We start from the raw sequence: 25,321 nt of genomic DNA on the forward strand, positions 1-25,321 counted from the left end.
AACGAGGGAGGTGATAAGTCGCAGCAACTGCGCTCACCAAACACCTGATCACCTGAGCTGCTCGGATCTGGGAAGGGCACAAAATGCAGGCCAAACCGAGTCTGTATCTCTGAGGACTACCTGAGTGCCTGAACCTCAGGGGCTTAGACCTGGGAAATGCATACAACCCAGGGCTGGCCTCAGACAGTTCCTGGCAGGGCAACCTAGAGCTTAAGCAGTGTAGACAGAGAAAGCACACACGCCGTGAGTGGAGGCAAACCCAGTGTGGCCGAGACACTGCAAACACACTCCAGTGTTATTTGTTTGCAGTGTTCCTTCCTCCCCACAGCACGACTGAACAAGTGAGCCTAAAAAAGTTTCCACCACCACCCTCTTGTATAAGAGCTGAAATTAGACACTGAAGAGATCCGCAAACAGTAGAAGCTAAAACAGAGGGAACCTCCTTGGAAGTGACAGGTGCAATAGATTAAAACCCTGTAGTTAGTACCACTACATAGGAAGGGGCCTATAGATCTTGAGAAATATAAGCTGGACCAAGGAATTATCCAAAAATGAACTGACCCCACATTGCCCACAACAACACCAGAGAAATTCCTAGATATATTTTTACTATCATTCTGTATTTGTCTTTTAATTTTTTAAAATTTTCAGTCCTCTATTACTCCTTTAATTTTCATTTTTATAACCTACTATTACTTTGCCAAAAAAAAGAGAAAACCTGTTTCTTTTTTTTTGAAAACCTGTTTTCTAAAGCAAACTTTATATATATATATATATAATAATTTTTGTGACTTTTTTGTCTTTAATATTGTATTTTTGAAAATCCAACCTCTACTATAGATTTTTAACCTTTGCTTTTTGGTATTTGTTATCAATTTCGTACTTTTAAGAACCCAATCTTCAGTACCCATTTTTACTTGGGAGCGAGATTACTGGCTTGACTGCTATCTTTTCCTTTGGACTCTCCTTTTTCTACATCAGATGGCCTCTGTCTCCTTTCTCAGCCTTCTCTTCTCTACCTAACTCTGTGAATGTCTTTGTGTGTTCTGGATGGTGGAGAACACTTAGGGAATTGATTACTGGATGGATCTGTCACTCTCATTCTGATTCCCTCCTTTAACCTCCTGGCCACCTCTGTCTCCTTTCTCCCTCTTCTCTTCTCTATGTAACTCTGTGAACATCTCTGAGGGGTTCAGACAATGGAGCTCACATAAGGAAGTGATTACTGGCTAGCTTAATCTCTCCTCTTTTGATTCCACCTCATCTCATTTGGGTCACCTCTATCTCCCTCTTCCCTCTTCTCTTCCTCATGTAACTCTGTGAACCTTTCTGGGTATCCCTCACTGTGGAGAAACTTTTCCTCTTTAACCTAAATGTTTTATCAACAGTGCTGTATAGATGGAGAAGTCTTGGGGCTACTGTAAAAATAAGACTAAAAACCAGAAATAGGAGGCTTAAGTCCAAATCCTGAGAACACCAGAGAACTCCTGACTCTGGAACATTAATCGACAGGAGCTCATCAAACACCTCCATACCTACACTGAAACAAAGCACTACCCAAGGGCCAACAAGTTCCAAAGCAAGATATACCATGCAAATTTTCCAGCAACACAGGAACACAGCCCTGAGCTTCAATATACAGGCTGCCCAAAGTCACTCCAAACCCACTGGCATCTCATAACTCATTACTGGACACTCCATTGTACTCCAGAGAGAACAAATCAAGCTCCAACCACCAGAACACCAACACAAGCTTCCGAACCAGGAAACCTTGACAAGGCAACTGTACAACACTACCCACAGCAAGGAAACTCTACAGTAAAGAGAACTCCACAAACTGCCAGAATACAGAAAAGCCAGCCCAAACACAGCAATATAAACAAGATGAAGAGAAAGAGGAATACCCAGCAGGTAAAGGGACAGGATAAATGCCCACCAAACCAAAGAAAAGACGAAGAGATAAGGAATCTACCTGATAAAGAATTCCAAATAATGATAGTGAAAAAGTTCCAAAACCTTGAAAACAAAATGGAATCACAGATAAATAGCCTGGAGACAAGGATTGAGAAGATTCAAGAAAGGTTTAACAAGAACATAGAAGAAATTAAAAAGTCAATATAATATGAATAATGCAATAAATGAGATAAAAAAAACACTCTGAAGGGAACAAATGGTAGAATAATGGAGGAAGAAGATAGGATTAGTGAGGTAGAAGATAGAATAGTATAAATAAATGAATCAGAGAAGAAAAAAGAAAAACGAATTAAAAGAAATGAGGACAATCTCAGAGACCTCTGGGACAATGTTAAACACCCCAACATTCGAATCATAGGAGTCTCAGAAGAAGAAGACAATAAGAAAAACCATGAGAAAATACTTGAGGAGATAATAGTTGAAAACTTCCTTAAAATGGGGAAGGAAATTATCACCCAAGTCCAAGAAACCCAGAGAGTCCCAAACAGGATAAACCCAAGGCAAAACACCCCAAGACACATATTAATCAAATTAACAAAGATCAAACACAAAGAACAAATATTAAAGGCAGCAAGGAAAAAAAAAAAAATAATAACACACAAGGGGATTCCCATAAGGATAACAGCTGATCTTTCAATAGAAACTCTTCAGGCCAAAAGGGAATGGCAGTACATATTTTAAGTGATGAAATAAAATAATCTACAGCCCAAATTACTGTACCAAGCAAGGATCTCATTTAAATATGAAAGAGAAATCAAAAGCTTTACAGACTAGCAAAAGCTGAGAGAATTCAGCACCACCAAACCAGCTCTCCAACAAATGCTAAAGGATCTTCTCTAGACAGGAAACACAAAAAGGGTGTATAAACTCGAACCCAAAACAATAAAGTAAATGGCAACGGGATCATATTTATCAATAATTACTTGAAACATAAATGGGTTGAATGCCCCAACAAAAAGACAAAGACTGGCTGAATGGACACAAAAACAAGGCCCTTATATATGTTGTCTACAAGAGACCCACTCAAAACAAGGGACACTTACAGACTGAAAGTGAAGGGCTGGAGAAAGATATTACACACAAATAGAGAACAAAAGAAAGCAGGAATAGCAATACTCATATCTGAAAAAATAGACTTTAAAACAAAGGCTGTGAAAAGAGACAAAGAAGGACACTGCATTATGATCAAAGGATCAATCCAAGAAGAAGATATAGCAATTAAAAATATATATGCACCCAACATAGTAGTACCACAATATGTAAGAAAATGCTAACAAGTATGAAAAGGGAAATTAACAATAACACAATAATAATGGGAAACTTTAATACCCCACTCACACCTATGGATAGATAAACTAAACAGAAAATTAACAAGGACACAAAACTTTAAATGATACAATAGATCAGTTAGACCTAATTGATATCTATAGGACATTTCACCCCAAAACAATGAATTTCACCTTTTCTCAAGCACACACGGAACCTTCTCCAGGATAGACGACATCCTGGGTCATAAATCTAGCCTTGGTAAATTAAAAAAAAAAAAAATGAAATCAATCAATCAAGCATCTTTTCTGACCACAATGTAGTAAGATTAGATCTCAATTACAGAAGAAAAATTATTAAAAATTCCAGCATATGGAGGCTGAACAACAAGCTGCTGAATAACCAACAAATCACAGAAGAAATAAAAAGAGAAACCAAAATATGTCTAGAAACAAATGAAAATGAAAACGCAACAACCCAAAACCTGTGGGACACTGTAGAAGAAGTGCTAAGGGGAAAGTTCATAACAATACAGGCATACCTCAAGAAATAAGTCAAATAAATAACCTGATTATACACCTAAAGCAACTAGAAAAGGAAGAAATGAAGAACATCAGGGTTAGTAGAAGGAAAGAAATCTTAACAATTAGGCAGAAATAAATGCAAAAGAAACAAAAGAGACCATAGCAAAAATCAACAAAGCCAAAACCTGGTTCTTTGAAAGGATAAATAAAATTGACAAACCATTAGCCAGACTCATCAAGAAACAAAGGGAGAAAAATCAAATAAATAAAATTAGAAATGAAAATGGAGAGATAACAGACAACACAGAAATACAAAGGATCATGAGACTACTATCAGCAATTATATACCAATAAAATGGCCGACTTGGAAGAAAGGGACAAATTCTTAGAAAAGTACAAGTTTCCAAAACTGAACCAGGAAGAAATAGAAAATCTTAACAGAACCATCACAAGCACGGAAATTGAAACTGTAATCAGAAATGTTCCAGCAAACAAAAGCCCAGGTCCAGGTGGCTTCACAGCTGAATTCTACCAAAAATTTCGAGAAGAGCTAACACCTACCCTACTCAAACTCTTCCAGAAAATTGCAGAGGAAAGTAAACTTCCAAACTCAATCTATGAGGCCACCATCACCCTAATATCAAAAACTGACAAAGATGCCACAAAAAAAGAGAAAACTACAGGCCAATAACACGATGAACATAGGTGCAAAAATCCTTAACAAAATTCTAGCAAACAGAATCCAACAATGCATTAAAAAGATCATACATCATGACCAAGTGGGCTTTATCCCAGGGATGCAAGGATTCTTCAACATCCGCAAATCAATCAAAGCAATACACCACATTAATAAATTGAAAAATAAAAACCATATGATTATCTCAATAGATGCAGACAAAGCCTTTGACAAACCTGAACATCCATTTATGATAAAAACTCTCCAGAAAGCAGGAATAGAAGGAACATACCTCAACATAATAAAAGCTACATATGACAAACACACAGCAAACATTATCCTCAATGGTGAAAAACTGAAAGAATTTTCCCTAAAGTCAGGAACAATAGAAGGGTGCCCACTTTCACCACTACTATTCAACATAGTTTTGGAAGCTTTGGCCATAGTAATCAGAGCAGCAAAAGAAATGAAAAAAAAATCCAAATCAGAAAAGAAGAAGTAAAACTCACTGTTTGCAGATGACATGATCCTCTACACAGAAAACCCTAAAGACTCCACCAGAAAATTACTAGAGCTAATGAATGAATATAGTAAAGCTTCAGGATATAAAATCAACACAGAAATCTCTTGCATTCCTATACACTAATAATGAGAAAGTAGAAAAAGAAATTAAGGAAACAATTCCATTGACCATTGCAAAGAAAAGAATAAAATATTTAGGAATATATCTACCTAAATAAACTGAAGACCTATATATAGAAAACTAAAAAACTGTGGTGAAAGTAATCAAAGAGGACACTAATAGATGGAGAAATAGACCGTGTTCATGGATTGGAAGAATCAATATAGTGAAAATGAGTATACTACCCAAAGCAATCTATAGATTCAATGCAATCCCTATCAAGCTACCAACAGTATTTTTCACTGAGCTAGAACAAATAATTTCACAATTTGTATGGAAATACAGAAAACCTCAAATAGCCAAAGAAATCTTGAGAAAGAAGAATAGAACTGAAGGAATCAACTTGCCTGACTTCAGGCACTGCTGCAAAGCCACAGTCATCAAGACAGTATGGTACTGGCACAAAGATAGAAATATAGATCAATGGAACAAAACAGAAAGCCCAGAGATAAATCCATGCACCTATGGACACCTTATCTTTGACAAAGGAGGCAAGAATATACAATGGAGAAAAGTCAAACTCATTAACTAGTGGTGCTGGGAAAACTGGTCAACCACGTGTAAAGGAATGAAACTAGAACACTTTCTAATAACATACACAAAAATAAACTCAAAATGGATTAAAAATATAAATGTAAGACCAGAAACTATAAAACTCCTAGAGGAGAACATAGGCAAAACACTCCGACATAAGTCACAGCAGGATCTTCTATGATCCACCTCCCATAATATTGGGAATAAAAGCAAAAATAAACAAATGGGACCTAGTTAAAAGCTTCTGCACAACAAAGGAAACTATAAACACCATGAAAAGACAGCTTTCAGAATGGGAGAATATAATAGCAAATGAAGCAACTGACAAAGAATTAATCTCAAAAATATACAAGCAACTCTTGCAGCTCAATTCCAGGAAAAATAAACGACCGAATCAAAAAATGGGCCAAAGAACTAAACAGACATTTCTCCAAAGAAGACAAACAGATGGCTAACAAATACATGAAAAGATGTTTAACATCACTCATTATCAGAGAAATGCAAATCAAAATCACAATGAGGTACCATTTCACGCCAGTCAGAATGGCTGCTATCCAAAAATCTACAAGCAATAAAGGCTGGAGAGGGTGTGGAGAAAAGGGAACATTTTACACTGTTGTTGGGAATGCAAACTAGTACAGCCACTATGGAAAACAGTGTGGAGATTCCTTAAAGAACTGGAAATAGAACTGCCTTATGACCTAGCAATCCCACTGCTGGGCATACACATCGAGGGAACCAGAATTGAAAGAGACACATATACTCCAATCTTCACCGCAGCACTGTTTATAACAGCCAGGACATGGAAGCAACCTAGATGTCCATCAGCAGATGAATGGATAAGAAAGCTGTGGTACATATACACAATGGAATATTACTCAGACATTAAAAATAATACATTTAAATCAGTTTAATGAGGTGGATGAAACTGGAGCCAATTATACAGAGTGAAGTAAGCCAGAAAGAAAAACACCAATACAGTATACTAATGCATATATATGGAATTTAGAAAGATGGTAATGATAACCCTGTATGCAAGACAGCAAAAGAGACACAGATGTATAGAATAGTCTTTTTGACTCTGTGGGAGAGAGCGAGTGTGGGATGATTTGGGAGAATGAGATTGAAACATATATAATATCATATGTGAAACGGATCGCCAGTCCAGGTTTGATGCATGATACAGGATGCTAAGGGCTGGTGCACTGGGATGACCCAGAGGAATGGTATGGGGAGGGAGGCGGGAGGGGTGTTCAAGACGGGGAACACGTGTACACCTGTGGTGGATTCATGTTGATGTATGGCAAAACCAATACAATATTGTAAAGTAATTAGCCTCCATAAAAAATAAATAAATTTATATTTAAAAAAAGTTAAGGGCTACTAAAAACTATAAAGAAAGTTTATAAAAATTATAAAGAAAAAATAAGTATATCTTTCATACTAGTTCAAAACAAACACTAAAAATAATAAGCTTTAAAATCTACACAAAAAAACAATAGTTATGTGAAGTATAGAAAAATTTTCATATCCTTAAGAATCATATAATCTGCCTACTGAAATATGAAAGATTCACACAAAGTAATTTCCTAAGAAAATGAGTATAAAGTTACACTGCATCCCTGAATAAATAAACTATAAATCTAAAAAAAAGTAATAATTTTAGGTTGAATAACTTTCTTCAAATGCCGCAGATATTTGACAAAACTTAAAGACATATATTTTGCATTTGTGATGATTAAAATATTAGAATACGTATGTTATATTGTACCATCTTAATATAAATTTTAGGTAGTGGCCCTATGTCATTTTTAAGTAGAGTGTCTTTATGAATTCATTAAAAATGTTGCTTGAGGCTTCCCTGGTGCCTCAGTGGTAAAGGCTCCACCTGCCAGTGCAGAAGATATGAGTTCCATCCCTGGTCTGGAAGATCCCACATGCTGCGGAGCAACTAAGCCCATGTGCCTCCACTATTGAGCCTGTGCTCTGGAGTCCCAGAGCCACAGCTTTTGAGTCCATGTGCTGGAACAGCTTTTGAGTCCATGTGCTGGAATTACTGAATCCAAACACTGAGAGCCTGTTCTCCACAACAAGAGAAGCCATGACAGTGAGAAGCCTGAACACTGCAACTTGAGATCAGCCTCCACGCACCACAGCTAGAGAAAAGCCTGTGCAGCAACGAAGACCCAGCACAGCCAAAAATAAATTAATTAGTCTTAAAAAGGATGACTGATGTGCTAACACTATTCTCAGCTTAGCATACAGATCAAAACTTGTAAACACCTTTGCTCTTTATATTCTAAGGGAACAAATAATCTAATAATAAACAAATTATGTAATATTTCAAAATACAATAAATATAAAAATAAAGTCAAAGTGAGAGGTGTAATATGTCCATTAGGCTAATGGTAGGGAAGCAACCTGCTATTTTTTAAAGCAACTTCATTGATACAAAATTTTTAATAAAATTCAATCTTTTTCAGGTGTGCAACTCAAAATATTTTAATAAATGTGTAGTTTTGTGCAAAACACAGAAATACAATTTTAGAACATATTTGTGACCTCAAAAAATAAAAGTTATGTTTACATGCAGCCATTCCATTTTCTCACCCCTGCATAAGGCAAGCATAATTGCATGTTATGTCTAAAAGTTTTCTTTCTCTAGAAATTTTATGTAAAGGAATTGTACAAAATATAGTTTTTCTATCTGATTTCTTTTACTTCAGATGTTTTTAAGGGTCATCAATATTACACCATGCAGAACTATTCTTTTTTAATGCAGAAGAGTATACCATAATGTGGATATATAAACAGTTCTTTGCAGAAAAACCCTTTTCTTTTAATTCCAGCAAAGCTATATTGCAACTGATTTGCAACTGAAGCACCCCAAAGCTCTACTCATTTCCAGTACAAGCACACTTTTTTTAAAATTAATTTTTATTGGAGTATAGTTAATTTACAATATTGTGTAGTTTCTGCTGAACAGCAAAGTGAATCAGTTATACATATACATATATCTTTTTTAGATTCTTTTCCCATATAAGTCCTTACAGAGTATTGAACAGAGTCCCCTGTGCTACAGTAGGTTCTTATTAGTTATTTATTTTATACATAGTATTATGTGTATGTCAATCTCAATCTTTCAATTTATCCCTCCTCCCTTGTTCCCTGGTAACTGTTAAGTGTGTTTTCTATATCTGTGACTCTATTTCTGTTTTGTAACTACGTCCATTTGTACCATTTTTTAAAGATTCTACATATAAACAATATCATATATTTGTCTTTCTCTGTCCGACTTACTTGGTCTCACAATCTCTAGGTCCATCCATGTCACTTCAAATGGCATTATTGTTCATTTATGGCTGAGTAATATTTCATTTTATATATGTATCACATCTTCTTTATTTTTCCCTCCATTGATGGACATTTAGGTTGCTTCCATGCCCTGTTTGTTGTAGATAGTGCTGCAATGAACACTGGAATACATGCATCTTTTCGAATTATGATTTTCTCTGAATATGCCCAGGAGTGGGATTGCTAAATCATGTATGCATTCATACTTGGTTGCTTCAGTCATGTGTGACTCTATGGGCTGTAAGCCTTCAGTCTCCTCTGTCCATGAGATTCTCAAGGCAAGAATACTGGAGTGAGTTGCCATGCCCTCCTCCAGGGGAACTGTCCTGACTCAGGGACCAAACTCACATCACTTATGTCTCTTGCATTGGCATATGGGTTCTTGACCATTTTTCAAATCTTTTAGTCAAACAATACCTTGCCTAACTTATCAGTTCTTTCCATAGGTCAAAGAAATAGAAATTAAGACTAAGTAATGAACATATGACCAGATTTCTTCCCTAGCTTCCCCTTAAGTCATCTCCCAAACAAACTGTGTGAACCAGATAACACCTAGAGGAAGACTGGAAGAGGTCCACCAGGCTGCACCAGTGAGGGGATGGCAAGGGCTCTGACCCCCAGCTCAGTAATTAACTGAGATTACTTCTTTTCCTTTCACAGTGCCTGTCCAAGCAGAAGGTTGGTAGCAAAGGGAAGGTACCTTTAGTAAGAATGCCAGATTGCTGGTATTTTGATTAAAGGTACCTTTCTTTGCTACAAACATTTGTGAGTATGTAATTGATTTTGTAAGTGGTGAGCAGCAGGACCCCTATTTGATAATAGGTATACTACATTTTGTTTATCCATTCAATATCGATGAACAATTGCATTTTTTTCCATTTTTTTAGCATTATGGGAATTTTATTTGGAAGTGAACTTTTGACTATTAATACAAATGCCAAGAGATACTACACGAAACATCCACAGGAATTTTTTCATCTTTTTTGAATTGTTCACAAACATTTCCTACACAGTCCAACATACAACAGAGAAATGGTACATCTTTTTCTTTCAATTTGCATATAATGGAAAAGGAAGAATATATATATATATAACAAAGCTAAATTAATAGATATACCAAGCTGACAGTTTAAGTCTATAGGTGAGAAATTATCTAATAAAAATAATCAAAATTTATTTAGAATCAGTCACTTCCATAACCAAGTATTATTATGATTAGTAAAACTTGCCATTAAGCTTCTGGTATATGCTTATACTCCGGCAACCCTCTGGAGCCCTCTGAAATATGCCCTTGATCTCTCTCCTAGAGACCCTTCTAGTAACATTTGAATCACCACTTATAGAATTCCTGCCTTACTGAGAGTGGAGAAGAAAATGGTATCCCACTCCAGTATTCCTGCCTGGAGAATTCCATGGACAGAAGAGCCTAGCATGCTACAATCCATGGGGTCACAAAGAGTCAGACATGACTAAGTGACTAACGCTACTACTACTACGACTATATGCTTATACCACTATTCCACTGGTTGTGTTGCTCCCCACCTTGGTTCTTCACAATTGCAAACAGAAAATTTCTGCAAAGTAGAGTCAAGCATTTTTTAAAAAAAGAAAAATCCCCAACTTATTATAAATATGAATTTGTGGTGGAATTTCCTCCCAAGCAATGGATTTCAAATTATTAAGAATCACCAGAACTGAGTATGTTAAGATATTTTTCCTAACTTCAAGAAGAGATGCCATTTATCTATATCCAACAGAGGACTGAAAATTAAACTTAGTGTTCCATTTGGGGGTAGGTTGGGGTGAATTCAGCCATTTGAAAAATGACCATCTTATAAAAATGACCACCAAAAATAGGTTCACTAAATATATTTGAAAATTCATAGAATGTTTCTTACAAAAGAGCATTACATTTTGCACACTGGTCTGAATAGATGCCAGTATAGGGACTACTGTTACTTTTCCTTCCTGTCCCACCACCCACAAAGCAAAGTATTCACAATAATTACATGGGGGTACTTCATGAAACCACCAACAATGAACAAAATTTAAAATTCACTCACTCTGCTGCTATTTCAAAAAGTTTCAGTGTTAGTTTTTGCACACCCTCCCCCACCCCCAACCCTGTTTGTAAGGAACTAAAACATTACATCTGGTGAACAGCAAAGATTTCACTACACCTCAAATGCAGAACACTCATGAAGCAGAGGAATGCTGACTATTTAAACAGAAGCAGATTAAAAAAAAAAAAAAAAGTAGGACTCCTTCAGCTCTTTACTAGTCTTAGAAAACTTTCCAGAAGGCTGCTTAACACTATAAAAAAGGAAAAAAAAATCTTGCATTAGAATCCTCCACTACGTGCATACTGCTTCACACTGACTGTTCTGCAGCGAATACTGTGCATTCTATATCTGGTCTTGTGTTCCTGTAATGGTAATGTCTGATCTTCAGATCCTTCAAAAGGCTCATCGAAGTTTTGGTCAAAGCTCCTGACTCATGACAGATTCGTTTAATTCACCTTTGCCAATAATAGAGCCAGCCAAATATTTGGAAATAGTTACTTGTGTAGTAATAATAAGTCCACAAAGATCACGATATGAGCCACAAACCCCTGCATAGGAATAATCATATCCAGAACCACCCTGTGGTTCATAAGCCATCTGATGGGCTCCGTGTATCTATGTCAGGGTCCCAGGTTTCATCAGCACTGAAATCAACCGTGCCATTGTATCAGTCTCCAGGCCTCTTCTTCTGTCTCAGGCCATCAGATCTCCTCCTCTAGGTGGTGGTGGTGGATGAGGAAGCTCTGCCTTCTCATCTGGGGGGTGGTGTAGGAGGTCCTCAGTGAGGGCTCATATCATCATAATCTCTTCTGGAGGGAGGCGCTGGGCACCCACCCTAACCAGGTGGTATTCTTCCAAAATCACCTCTTCCCCGCATGGGAAAGCCCACAGGACATCCACAGCTGTCATCTTACATCATTGTAAAGCCACCGTAATCATAGGTTTCATCATAAAAATTGGGATCATAAGACGGAGCCTGTCTTTTGATGGGAAACTCTGATATAATATCAAGGATGACTTTTATGCACTCTACAAACCTATCAGGTTTTCCTCCGATAAAAACAACTCTGTCAATAAATCTATATTCCTGGAAATCTAGATTCCTGGAAAAGCTTGATTGTTGTTTGAGTGTTCTCTCGAAGTTCTTTGATTTTAGTAGCTTTGACTCCAGCAGTTTCTCCTGTCAGACACTGATGAATCAGCAGTCTCAACTTGCAGTCAAAGTCACTTCCTTTATAGTGTTTTTAATTTAAGCATTCAACAGCATCAGACTTGAGCGGGAGCTGGCTAGTTGCAGTGGGTGATGGCAACTGCAGGCCCTCTCCCAAGGTAGGGATGATTTTCTTCAGAATTTCTCCTATCGTTTCAGTGTCAGCACTGATACTCAATATGCACTCGAGGCCACCGCTATCTGTGACTGAAACACTGGCATTGTAGTCTGTATGGAGAGCCTTAAATTTCTTGCCTGCTTTTCCAATCACTGCCCCAGCATTCCTGCTCTGAAGCAGGATGCATAATTCAACCATCTCATCAGTGTTTTTAGATCTTTTAAAAGCTTGTTCCTCTTCCATATCTTCAGCAGGGTGTTTACCAAATTTGCCATTGGTTTTGATGTTGGGAGAGGTTTCCTCTGGCTGTTCAATTTCCATTTTCTTGTATTCAAGGGACTCACCAATTTATAGGCCGCAAATAAGTGGGAAGTAGGCAAGACGTTGATGTCGGTGCAGCAGAGAAACAAAGGATAATGGCGTCTGCATTGCTTTTGCTTGAAGCTCCCTCTTCTTTTCTCCTCCACTTTTTTATTATTATGGATAATGCTACTATAAGTATTCATTTATGCATCCTTGTGTGGACATATGCTTTTATTTTTCTTGAGCAGATACCTAGGAGTGGAATTGCTTCAGCATCTGGTAAATTTGTGTTTTACCTTTCCAGGAGGGTTGTGCTGTTATAAAACCCACCACCTAGGAGAGAGTGATGGAACAGATCCTTCCATAGCACCTTCAGGGGCATCATGGCCCTTGCCCACACTAGGATTTTGGTCTCATCTCCAAACCTGTGAGAAATAAATTTCTATTGTTTTAAGCCACTCAGTCCTGTAGTTTTTTAAATTAACCCAAGGAAACTAACACAAAAGGGGAGATCACGTAGGTTATGAGACTGATTATTAAATGGCAGCACTGAGAGTATATTAGTATGCTAATAGAAATGCCTCAGGAGAAAAGAAAGTCTAAATATGTAAAGAAGAGGGGCTTCAATGTCTGCTGTGACAAGAAAAATACTTGGAGATCATCATTCTGTCCTTACAAGAGAAAGGTCAATCTAAAAGTAAGCACCTTTTCTTGGAATCATCAGAGAACTGAGGTCACAAGGTAAACGACCCCCCTGAAATCTGGAGAGCTGGACAAATCCAGTTCTCACTGAGATCTGCTTACCTAGAACGGAAGCCACTGAAACCACGGCTGGTGGGAACACCGAAACGATCATTTTCCTGAACTGCGGGAGGCTGGATGTGCACTAATATGCAAGACAAAACTCTTGAGTGACACAGTCCGAGGGGGTAACATCAAAATTCCATAAGTTTTACCTCCAGAAGCCCCATCAGGTTCACATAGTAAGAGGCCAAAAAAGATCTCTTCCTGTCTCTGTCAAGCAGAGAGGAAGCAGTAATCATTTGAAATATATCAGCTATATAATTTTTTAATAAGAAAATCTCACTCTCCAGGAGAAGTCTTTATCAGAGCAGTATCCCACCTTTCCTGGACCCCATTTTCATAAATGAAGCTTCTAATCTCATCACAGAAGATCACTTTTAGAAATATTTGTGAAGGTCACAACTAAGACAGAGGCTCTCAATTTTAAAAGACTAAGATTTAATCATAAGATTTGAGAACCCTTTCCTTAACCCATACCTTATCATAACATCAACAACAACTCCAGTAAGAAAGTGGGTTACAGCTGTGAGAGTTGCAAGATACAAATTGTATTTAAAGTGGTATTCTCAGGGAAACTCAAAGGCAACAGGAGAAGTGAGGACACAGCACAAAACTGAGGCTCTGGCATATACAGCTACAGCATATGCTAAATACAGCCTGTCAGGTAGTTAGAATGGGAAAAAGGAGTCCAGATTGGCAGTTACTAAAAGACAAGACAGGGAAAAGCCCTCAAAAATTTACACAAGGCAGGCCTAGGGGAAGAAGAAAAATATATAAAAAGAGAAGCCAAAGGGCCAGGGGTTTCTCTCTCTCTCTCCTGTGTGCCCACGCTCTCTGTCTCTGTCTCTCTCTTCTCTTTGTGTCTTTTGGGTCAGCATGCCCTCATGCCTTGAGGATGCATTTTCCTTTATTTTCTAAATAAAACTGATCTGCCCAAAAACTATAACATGGACTGTCCAAGAGCTGTGACATGCCGAGGGCTTTAGTCCGTCGCTTCAAATCTTTGTTGTGATGAGACAGAACCAAGGAGATAACACTCCCCTGACATCTATGGTGCCATGACTCTGATTTAAGCTGGCTGAAACAACCTCAGCATGGTCCCTGCAAGGAGGAGGCCAAACACAGCAGAAGCCCAACTTGGCAAAAGCTCCTGCTGTGGAAACTGAATGTGAAGAAAACCCAGCACAAGGGAAGTGACAAGAAGCCCAGCATGCTGGAAATCAGGACAGCGAACAAATGAACTTAGTAAAAAGCTCATGAGGCTCAGTATCAGATTCCAGAAGACCTCTGGTTAAGGTAGGAGGTCCTCGTTCCTACGGCTGGAGGGACATATGCCTAACAAAATCTTAATTCCTTTACAATCTCTCGTTTCTTGTTTCCTCAAATCCCTCCGTGAATAGGCAGGCAGCAGTGGGTACAATTGAGGGACTGGAGAGGCTACTCCTCGGTATGTCCCAAAGGCACTATCTGCTGAGCCTCAGTAGCTGTTACACAAGCTGGTGGGTGCTCTTCTGTCCTTACTTTTCTTTGTGCCAAGGATCAGGCCAATGAAAACTGGAAGCACAGGTCAGGTATTTAGCAGATTTCCGGCAGGCTATGAAGGGGATTTCTCGACATGTTTTTCCCACTGCTTTTCCCTCCTGTCCTTCAGCTCTCTCCCAGGACTTGAGCCTGACCAAAACCCATGGTACCTGGCTTCAGGACCTAATGAAGCTCAGGCTCTGATGTCTCATTGCAAACACTCAGTGAGAGACAAAGCGATAGGTAAGAGGTGGATTTATTAGGATTCAGAGAGAAACACACTCTGCAGGGTGTGGTCTATCGCAGAGGGCAAATGTTTCCACATGGAATGTGGTGTGGCTAGGTTTTACTTTTGGGGTGAATTCATATGCTAATGAGTGGGAGGATCATCCCAACCATTGGGGAACCACCCACTCCTCCAATTTTTGACAGTGCCTTGGAGTTGTCCTGCCACCTCTGGGTGTCATTTAGCTTACAGATTGGGGATTAAGTTTAATTGAATTTGACTTGTCATCTTGGACCCAGTTGATTTTGACTGGTTTAGGTTATGCCCTTGCTCTATATCATTCTTTCAAAAGTTGTGCCCTGCCCCCCTTCCCTTCTGTTTAATGCTCTTTTCCTGAGCCCCATCTGGGCCCACAATGTTGCCTCAACATTCCTCTGGAGGGACAAGATTGCCCTTGGGAGGGAAATGCTGTATATATAATATCTAATCCCTCTAGATATTCAGGCCTTCATCTTCCATGTTTCCTACAGCATGTGCAACATCAGCATCTCTCAGTGAACCGGCTAGGGCAGGTGACAGGCACACAATGTCTGTGAGAAGTCCATCTGTTGGCATCCCTTCAAAGGCAATTGGGCTTCCAGGAATAATTGGGCTGCCACTTTGGGAGTTAGCCCTGAAGGCTATTTGGGCCCAAACCCTTCCCACCCTTCTAAAGTTACAAACATACCCCAGGATCAGATCTCCACTCCACTTTTATGGAACATCTAGTCTGTTGCCTCTTAACAAATCTGTTCTTAAGCCAATTACTCACTCCTACAACCAGGACCCTGCCCCCTTGTAGGCAGCATTGCTCCACTCAACCTATTATTAAAATACTTTAATGCCCCTAATAGGGCCAGATAATCCACTCCTTTGTCATTGCTTCTGTTATTACCAAAAGTGGGTCTATGACAACCAAATGTTTACCATTGGAGACACCCCAACCTGCTCTTATAGAGGACTAGAGGAGGAAATCAGTGACTTACATTCCTTAGAACTGTAAAATGATAAGGCTTATGGCTGTTTCACCAGGTTCCCAGTTTCATGGCACAGACTTGGATTGCTTTACATCAGGGTATCTATTCCCATCTCTGGTGAACAAACTGGCAATGAGTTAAATTTACAACCCCTAATCCTACCCAGCTGGAGACCTTGGGGACACCCAACTCCAGTCTAGGGGTCTCAGGAGGTCAACCTGCCTTGACCTGCCTAGTAATTCGGTCCTTGAAAGGTTGACGTGCCTCAGCCTGCTCTGGGATCCACCAGTTCACGGGTCCGAGGAGATCATCATGCCTCAGCCTGCCCAGGGACCCAATTCTCGGGAGGCCAACCTGCTTTGATCTGCCTGGGGATTCGATCTCCAGGAGGATGCCATGCCTCAACTTGCCTGGGTATCTGCACCTTGACTCAGGGACACCTGACTCTCAGGTTGCAACAGCACTGGGTAGGACAAGCTTCAGAAAGACTCACCCCTAAGGAAGTCCACCCATGGAGATAGAAGGAGGCCTATTGGTCTCTTCTTTTTCTTTTCCTCCATGTCAAGACTGTCTTTCAGATGGGAAATAATCAATCCACTTTCCATAAGATGCCCCTGAGATGCATTCTTGATAACTGGAAGCTGTTTGATCCTCTAACTCTAAGGAGAAGTCGCTTAGAATTCTTTTGTGCTACTGTGTAGCCAGTATCCTCTGGGGGATGAGGAACACTGGCCTGAGGATGGGAGTTTAAATTACAATACCATCCTGGAGCTAGAATTATTCTGCAAAAGACAAGGGAAATGGACAGAGATCCCCTATGTCCAAATTTTTTTCCAACTAAGAGAAATGAAGGAACTCTGTCTTAAGTATGGGATTGTTGTGTGCCCTAAAATTGAGCCTACTAGACAAATGGTGTTAGGTACAAGTAACCAAGAGAAGGAACCCGCCCCCCACCCCTGGAAGGCTCACATCCCACATCCCCGCCCCCCCACCCAGAGGGACTGGAGCCTCCTGCAGCTCCCGGGTTGCCTGGTGCTCCTTCCTTGTATCCAAACATGCCCCCATATCTGGTAGCACCCCCTCCACAAAAGCCATCTCGAGTATATCCCTTAGTTGAAACTGGAGGAGGATGTGGACCAACCCCAGTTCATAAGCCCTTCTCCCTCTTAGAACTAAGACAGATCAAACAAGACATGGGAAGCCTTACAGATGACCCAGGCAAATATATAGATACATTCCAACACATTATCTCGGCCTTTGACTTGATATGGAAGGACATCGTGGTCATATTTAGTCAAACTTTATCTGACCCTGAGCATACTAGGGTCTTAAAGGAAGCCTGAAAGTATGCAACGGGGCTTCACATGTCAAGTGATAAAGACTCAGTAGGGGAAACTGCAGTCCCCTCTTCAGATTCTAATTGGAATTATAATGACCCTGAGCATATCTGGGAAAGGGATCATTTTCTGATCTGTGTGAAGGCAGGACTGAAAGCAGCCCATCAAAAAGTAACCAGCTATGCCCAGGTCTCAGCAATAACTCAGGAGACCAATGCCTTTCTGGAAAGGCTATAAGAGGCCTTTGAAAGTTTACCAATCTGGACTTAGACTCTTACAAGGGACAGGTGATTTTAAAGGACAAATTCCTGTCCCAATGTGCATCAGACATCAGGATAAAGTTATGACAGCTACAGTAGCAGGACCCTGATGCCTCTTTAGATGAGATGGTCCAGACAGCCACCAATACCTTTTATAACAGAGAACAGGAGAAGGAGACCAAGGCCCAGGAAAGGGAAAAAAGGAAAGAGATGAAGCATGCCCAGATGTTGGCTGCCCTCCGGTGAAGCCCTATGGCAAACCCTGAGTCCTTGAAGGACAAGGCACGAGCCAAATGCCTAATCTGTAGGCAGGCGGGGCATTGGACCAAAGAGTGTCCAAACCATGACAAGTCTAAAACGGCTTGCTACAAATGCCATCAACGGGGACATTAGGTAGCACTCTGCCCTGGGAACCCAAGAGCCTTAAGTTCAAGAGTCAAGCCTTCCCTCATGATGGTTCAATAGGACTGAAGCTGCCCACTCCAGCCAGCCCACCTGTCACAGATAACCATCACGGGGCTGGAGCCCAGGGTGCAACTGGATGTGTCAGGTAGGTCTGAGAATTTCTTGGTTTACACAGGGGCTATCTACTCTGTCCTGACCTCCTACTTCAGAGCCTTCTCCTCCTGAATCTGTACCATTTGGGGTGCTACAGGAAAAATAATTACAAAAAGATTCACCTGAGCAGTTTGTTGCTGAGATGGACAATTATTTTCCCACCAGTTTCTAGTGGTACCTGACTGTCCTTCCTTATTGAGAAGAAATCTCCCCCCTGCCTTCGAAACCTTTCAGCTATTGCAGTCCCAGTAGAAGATACTTTAAAACTCTCTTCTGAGGGAAAACTAACTATTTTTACCAGCCACCAAGTGAAACAACTCCTAAATGGGAGGGGCCATTTATGGATGTCTGATTGAAGAATCCTCAGATATCAAGTAGTGATGATGGAAAATCCAGGCCTAAGTACATCCCCTTGTGAGGTTCTTAACCCAGCCACCTTCCTGCCTACCCCCAAGGGCTCTCTCCCTTTTCACTCTTGCCTAGAAACCTTGGACCACTGGACAAAACCAAGAGAGGGATTGTCAGAAGATCCTCTGACCAATCTTGAGGAAATCTGGTACACTGATGGAAGCAGCTTTGTCTTGGATGGAAAAAGAAGAGCATATATGCAATTTTGAGACAATAGAGGCTAAACCTCTGCCACCAAGTACTTCAGCCCAATTAGTTGAGCTCATAGCCCTGACTTGAGCTTTAGAGCTGGGAAAAGGAAAAAGAGTAGCCAATTACACTGACTACAAGTATGCCTTTCTGGTGCTACATGCACATGCAGTTATTTGGAAAGAAAGAGGCCTCTTCACCACCCTAGGATCCCTAATCAAATATGGTGATCAAATTCTTAGACTCTTGGATGCAGTCCATCTGCCCACTGAGGTTTCAGTCTCCCACTGTAAAGAACACCAAAAAAGGAGCACAGAAGTGGCACGAAGAAACCAAGAAGCTGATCAGGCAGCTAAGAGAGCAGCATTACAGAAACGTGACCTAATAGGGGTTGCCATCTTAGTTCCACAGACTGATTTGCCAGAAACTCCTTCATATACTGAAGGTGAGACTCTTAAAGCTAAAAGTGAAGGCTTTCAAGATCATATGGGGTGGTTCCAAAAGGAGGGAGTCGTTTTTCTGCCTGGGAAACTCCAATGGAAGTTGGTTAACTCCTTACATGCCACCACTAATTTAGGGGAAAAAGCCCTCCAAAGATTACTAGAAAGTCCTTCAGAGGAACAGGCCTCCAAACGACTATAAGGCAAGTGGTCTCCTCTTGTCCCACTTGCCAGTTAAACAACTCCCAAGGAGCTCATAGACCACAGCTGGCCCAGCCTGTCCAACAACATGGGACCTACCCAGGAGAGAACTGGCAGATGAACTTCACCCAGATTCATTTCTCAAGGGTATAAATACCTATTAGTCATGATAGATACATTCACAGGATGGATCAAAGGCTTTTCCACCCGGATTGAGAAGACTGAGGAGGTGGTAAAAACACTACTCCATGAAATCATTCCAAGATTTGATCTGCCCAGATCATTACAAAGTGACGATGGGAAATCATTTACTTCTGAGGTCACCCAAGGGGGCTCTAAAACATTCAGTTCAGTTCAGTCACTCAGTTGTATCCGACTCTTTGTGAGCCCGTGAATCACAGCACGCCAGGCCTCGCTGTCCATCACCAACTCCCGGAGTTCACTCAGACTCACGTCCATCGAGTTGGTGATGCCATCCAGCCATCTCATCCTCTGTCGTCCCCTTCTCCTCCTACTCCCAGTCCCTCCCAGCATCAGTGTCTTTTCCAATGAGTTAACTCTTCCCATGAGGTGGCCAACTGGAGTTTCAGCTTTAGCATCATTCCTTCCAAAGAACACCCAGGACTGATCTCCTTTAGAATGGACTGGTTGGATGTCCTTGCAGTCCAAGGGACTCTCAGGTGTCTTCTCCAACACCACAGTTCAAGGGCAGGCCCAGGGGGAGGAAAAAACATTTAAAAAGGACCCAAAGGGCTCTCTCTCTCTCATCTCTTAGCGTCTTTTGGGTTGTCATGCCCTCACGCCTCAAGGATGTATTTTCCTTTATTTACTAAATAAAACTGATCTGTCCAAGAACTATAACATGGACTGTCCAAGAACTGTGACGTGCTGAGGACTTTAACGTCCCTCGCTTCAAATATCTGTTGTGATGTGACAGAACTGAGGAGATTACACTCCCCTAACAAGCTCAACTTTATTAACATAAAACCTCATAATAAAGGTCTATTTATCTCAGTTCTTATTTGTCAATGTATCAAGTATAGCTCTTAACAAAACATTACAAAGAAAAAGAGAATTTCAAGAGTAATATCTTTATATAATTTAAGATTCAGTCCACAAGTGGAAGGATTGCTTACTGTAGTAACATAGAAAGTTGATGTGTCACTCTAGTGGCAGAAAACTATAGATACAGACTCTGGTGGTGAGTGAAGCATATGAGAATTCATGCAAATTCTTTTCCAATTAACTGAGTTCCCTTAGGTAAGTAGGAAGCAACATCATTAGCTTTGAGTGTGGACAGGGCATCGGAGTCTTAAGATCTTGAAATTTTGCCAACAGGGATGATGTCAAATACTTAGAAGGATGGGAGAGCGAAAAGCAAATGGAAATGTAGGAAAACAGTCTGATGGCAGTATAAGATTCACATGAAGATCATGGTCGTCAATTTAAAATAAGAATTTATGACTTATGGTTTTTCTGCTAGGTTGTACACTCAAATTTGCTCTACTGATAGATTTGGGGATCAATAACTTAAACAATCAATTATTTATATAAAAGCTAAGAGCCTGTCAGAGTGCATAACACCAAGTTGTTATTTTAACATATATTGAAGTCCTGCTTTAGAGAGGAAACTCTCAAAACTAAAGCCATAGTTTGCTAACAGATTCCAGAACCAATTATAAGCTAAATGAAGGATTTTCCTGTTTCCTAGCACAATTTAACCCTCTGAATATATTTAAATTGTTGACAACAAAAAGGCAAGAATATGTATTTTAATATGATTTATACATGACCAACAAATGTTTAAAAAAGAACTCAGTCAAATCATTTAGAACTAGCTATATCATCTTTTCTGACTGATGATTTTATATATCACTTTGAAATATGTTGGCATTTTACAAAATAAAAAGGAAATTTTTTTCTTAAGTAATCCATGCCACATGGCTTTATCAAAAATATTTGACTTTTTCCTCCTTTGCTGCCATGTCCCTGCACTCTGTCTATACATCCTCACAAAATGTTGTTTTGTCAATTTAATAGTATCAATTACATTGCAAAAAATTACTTTCTCTTCTTTAAAGCTAAGCATTTCAACTCTTCATTTTTGATAGTATTTGCAATGCTATGATTTGAAGAATGATGTGCCTAAACTCATTTACTGACCAAGCTCTATATTGATCTCTTCTTTTTAGTTCATCATCACTGTTTACCTAAAACTGGCTGTTCAATTAACAGTGATATTTAGAAGCAGCAATTTCCTTTATGCATTTGATGTCTGTCTACTGGTATGACATCAATCACAACTAAGCAAAAGTATTTTTAAAAATCTAATGAGTTTCTAATAATTCAAGTGTCATATGCTGATACTAATTATCAAACTAAAAGTATATTCAGTTTGCAAATTATTTTCCTTCTTAAAATGGATGCAGCTGACAATCTGATGTATGATTCTATTTAAATATGTAATAATTTATTACTTGAATTATAGTTTCAGATATCATATATAAAATATTTTAAAAGTCACATAGAAAATCAGTTATTTGAGACTGCAGTAATCAAATGTTTTAAAATATTATACAAAATAGTCTACAAGACATTTTACATCTAGAAAATGTAATGGCTTTATATAACAGGATATATCAGTTGAGAAAAATTAATTTTCTTAATTCACATGAAGAAAAATCTAAGTTTTAACTACATGTCAAGGGCATATAACAAATGGACCAGTGAACTGAAATTTTTGTTTCATTTGATTTCTTTAGTTAATGTTTAATTTGTACTAAACATTCTTTATTTGCAAATATATACTTATACCACACACACAAACACACATAGATACATAAATATTTATTTATACACCCACACATGCTCAAATAAAATAGTTTGCTCATTGATTTTTTTTTTTGCTCATTGATGTTTATTTGCAATACATGTAGCAGACTTTACTCAGCTATAAATGAGATAGTATAAAACTTAATAATATTCAGATTTTAGAAATCATACCTGCTTTAAATTTATCTTAGTTGTATATCATTTTTTGATAGCTAACTGCTGCAATTTGTTTAAATATGAACACATTATTCATATTTCACATTTTATGCAAAATTTAAATTTACTTATAATGGATAATAGATCTAATGTAAGAGCTAAGTTTTAAAGTCTATACAAATTTAAGCAGAAAACATGAGAAAATCTTTTAGTTCTTGAGTTGGGCATAGAGTTCTGTAAACAAAATCAAATAATCCATTAAAAAATAAAATAATAAATTGTACTTCCTCAAATTCAAAAGGTTTTGCATCTCTAAAGGGGAAAAAAAAAAAAGCCTCAGAGAGGGAGAAAATGTTTGCAAATAATATATCTGAAAACCAATGAAAACCAAGCAAATTAAGAAAATATTTAATATTAGCAATTAGGAGGGAAAAATTTAAAACCACAACACAAAGACAATACACACTGCTGTGGCTAAAGTTGAAAAGACTATGATGATAGCAAATTAACAAGAATTTGAAGGAACTGTAACCCTCATGTGTGTGTGCCTGCGTGCTCAGTTGCATTGGACTCTTTGTAACCCCAGGGACTGTAGCCCACCAGATTTCTCTGTCCATGGAATTTTCAAAGTAATACTGGAATGGGTATTACTCCCTTCTCTATGGGATTTTTTCAACCCAGAGACTGAACCCATCTCCTGAGTCTCCTGCATTGGCAGGTGGATTCTTTACCACTGCACCATTGGGGAAGCTAAAAACCTAGTATATTGCTGTAAAATGAAACAACCTTGGAGAATAATTTCATAAATTCTCATGAAGTTTAACACACACTTAGATATCAGCAAGAAAGTCTACTCCTAAGTATTACCCTCAGAAAGAAAGAAAAATGAAGCCATAGTCCAAAATAAATCTAGTACACAAATGTTCGTATTAGATTTTCCTGTAAGAATCAAAACCTAAAACAATCCAGATACCCATCAATAGGTACATCAATAAATAACATAGGTTATACACATACAGCTGACTATTATTCAGCAATAAATAAGAATGAACTGTGGCTACATTCAAGGACATGTGTGGATATTTAAAAAAAATTATATTGAGTGAAGAAAGCCAGCAGAAAAGAATACAGACTGTGACTATATCTATGTAAAATTTGAGCATATGGAAATTAATCTCTAGAGAATAAGATGGAGGGATACATAGATTACAAAGGAGCACAAGGACATTTGGAGCTGAAAGTTTTGTCATCTGAATTGGTGATGGTTTCATGTGTTTACCTATATATATATATAAATTTAACAAATTATACACTTTATTGTACAGAGGGTATTTTCAGCCTCTTTTGACAGCAAAGTAAATGGTGTAGTATGGAATTTATAATCTCTGTAGGAAAAAATGTAATATGTACAGAAATAAAATATAAAAAAAGCAAAATGAAGGAAGAGCAAAATGGAAGTATATTGTTGACCACATCACACTGTTGATGTTAACATAATCGATAATCAACAAATTTTTCTAATACAAAATGTCATGAAGGTGTTATTCATAAATAGTAATAATTATAATTATTTTGCACTGTTTCTTTAACAAGAAAAATTAGTTTACTATACTGACACTGTATTTAGAGTAGGACAAACAATTGAGATTCATAATATTTAAGTAAGGATCCATAAAATAGATTGAGGAAAGGAGGATAAGAGAAATGTTATCAATAATTAAAATGTATGATGTGTGTATCTCTATGTGCGATGAGTACATATGTTTGTTTGTAATCATACTTGATATGTTAAGCATTCATTCTCAGTCCTGAAACTTTGGGGGGAAAATAGCAAACATTAAATAACATAATAATTACTTATGAGTTTATATTAATTTCCAGGAAATATTTTTATTTACTTGCATCTACATGGATTAAAGCAAATGATCTATTGTGATCTCTACTTTATTTTTATTTAACTCCCATTAAAAATATAACTATGCAATACATGAAAGAGGAGATTGAAAAAGTTGGCTTAAAGCTCAACTTTCAGAAAACTAAGATCATGGCATCCGGTCCCATCACTTCATGGCAAATAGATGGGGAAACAGTGGCTGACTTTATTTTTCTGGGCTCCAAAATCACTGCAGATGGCGATTGCAGCCATGAAATTAAAAGACGTTTACTCCTTGGAAGGAAAGTTATGACCAACATAGACAGCATATTAAAAAGCAGAGACAGTTCTATTTCCAGGAGAGGGTGGGATGATTTGGGAGAATGGCACTGAAACATGTATAATATCATATAAGAAATTAATCGTCAGTCCAGGTTTGATGCAGGATACAGGATGCTTGGGGCTGGTGCACTGGGATGACCCAGAGGGATGGTACAGGGAGGGAGATGGTAAGGGGGTTAAGGTTGAGGAACACATGTACACCGGTGGTGGATTCATGTTGATGTATGGCAAAACCAATACAATATTGTAGAGTAGCCTCCAATTAAAATAAATTTAAATTAAAAAAATAAAAAATAAATAAAAAAGCAGAGACATTACTTTGCCAACAAAGGTCAGTCTAGTCAAGGCTATGGTTTTTCCAGTGGTCATGTATGGATGTGAGAGTGGACTCTAAAGAAAGCTGAACGCCAAAGAATTGATGCTTTTGAACTGTGGTGTAAGAGAAGACTCTTGA

General features: G+C 38.6%; 1 pseudogene; it reads right to left on the bottom strand.

Annotated features, from left to right (window-relative positions):
• Nucleotides 1–11,351: 11,351 nt before the first annotated feature.
• Nucleotides 11,352–12,755, bottom strand: LOC120861696 (annotated as a pseudogene).
• Nucleotides 12,756–25,321: the final 12,566 nt, after the last annotated feature.

The sequence above is a fragment of the Oryx dammah genome, unplaced genomic scaffold (genome assembly GCF_014754425.2).
Source record: "Oryx dammah isolate SB20612 unplaced genomic scaffold, SCBI_Odam_1.1 HiC_scaffold_3, whole genome shotgun sequence".
Taxonomy (NCBI): domain Eukaryota; kingdom Metazoa; phylum Chordata; class Mammalia; order Artiodactyla; family Bovidae; genus Oryx; species Oryx dammah.